Source organism: Octopus bimaculoides, chromosome 6 (assembly GCF_001194135.2).
Source record: "Octopus bimaculoides isolate UCB-OBI-ISO-001 chromosome 6, ASM119413v2, whole genome shotgun sequence".
Classification (NCBI taxonomy): domain Eukaryota; kingdom Metazoa; phylum Mollusca; class Cephalopoda; order Octopoda; family Octopodidae; genus Octopus; species Octopus bimaculoides.
This window is the reverse complement of record NC_068986.1, coordinates 47,561,298-47,562,832: the sequence shown is the minus strand read 5'-3', so window position 1 is coordinate 47,562,832 and position 1,535 is coordinate 47,561,298. Positions and strand designations below refer to the sequence as shown.

Here is a 1,535-nt window from a genome sequence, read left to right as displayed (position 1 = left end):
ATATATATATATATATATATAAATATATATAATTAAAAATATTTGGAGTTAAGTGGCACTACAAACATATTGAGGGCCACTGTTTTATTGAATGCAGTGAGTTCTGAGGTTCAAATTTCTTTTATTCGGCTGTAATTTAGTGACACGTGTTTTGTTACAGGTGCCATTATAAGACATGTCTTCATCCGCCCCTAGATACCTGTAATATTCTTCGTCAGATATAGAGGGAACAGTAAAATCATTGAAGGAGATGTTGTTAGTCTGGTTTATAGTTCTCCCCCTGTATGTATGTATGTACGTACGTACGTATGTATGTGTATATGTATGTATGCATGTATGTATGTATATATGTATGTATGTATGTATGCATGTATGTGTGTATGTATGTGTAAACTTTTGGTGATCAAATTGAAGTGATTGGTTGACTTAGATGGTTTGCAAAAGACAATAGGATAGATTCACAGGAAGGTAGAAATAGTGACGCGTTAGCTTTGCGGACGATAGTTGTATCAACGCTACACAATACAAACATGTCTTCTTATTGTGGTCGTTTGTCGGCGATGTTGGTGTTTTTACCATTATTTTATTGTTATTATCATTGTTGTTGATGTTGTTGTTGTTGTTATTCTTGCTGTTGTTTCAGCTGTGTTAGTTGTTGATATTTTTGTTGTAGATGATGTTATTGTCTGGTTGTTGGAATTGTTTCTACAGCTAACTAGATTGATATATTTATCATAATGTTGAGAGCAGCAATAGAATTGAAAGACCAAAAAACAACGAGAAAAACAAAAACACGCAAAAATATAATAATATATACAAAAATAATAATAAAAGACACCGATGAGATTTCCTCAAGCCTAAACACTTATCGAAGAAACCATTAACGTTTGCTTCCAGCAACACTTTGTCAATAAAGCCCTCACTCCTCAGTTCTTTTCTTTTTCTCTTTTCGTACAACTAGTTGGACAAATTTACAATTCATATGAATCCCCCCATTACATTACTTCCCACCGCCAATATTTATATATACACATACATGCGTGTATATATATATATGTATATATGCCTTCGTAAACGCTGCTCGCAAGTAGATTGTATTAGGTATGCGTGTCTGTATACGTGAATAGATAAATTCATGTATTTATGAATACGTATAAGCACACTCTCAAAGTGTTCACAGACATAGTTTTAAATCTGCTGGACCACGTACACGTACACATGCACATATATTACCATAAACACACACATAAACCTACGTATGTATGTGTATATATGCATTATGCATATATATACATGTATGTATATATGTATATAAAATATGTATGTATATAAGTACGTATAAAAATAAATACGTAAACGCATAGCTTAAATCCACTTATATTAATATATTTTAGTAATATTGTTTCGTCTAATACTAATGCTTTCTATTTAATAACCTAAGTTTAATCTTATCCACTACAAATATAATGCAGTCTTATAAGTGTGTGTGTGTGTGTGTGTGTGTGTGTGTGTGTGTGTGTGTGTGTGTGTGTGTG

At 32.2% G+C, this 1,535-nt stretch overlaps 1 protein-coding gene across 1 annotated transcript in view; it reads left to right on the top strand.

Moving 5' to 3' along the window:
• LOC106875377 (neuronal PAS domain-containing protein 3) overlaps positions 1-1,535 on the top strand; it is a 543,460-nt gene that overhangs the window by 73,704 nt on the left and 468,221 nt on the right. The window lies entirely within an intron of this gene.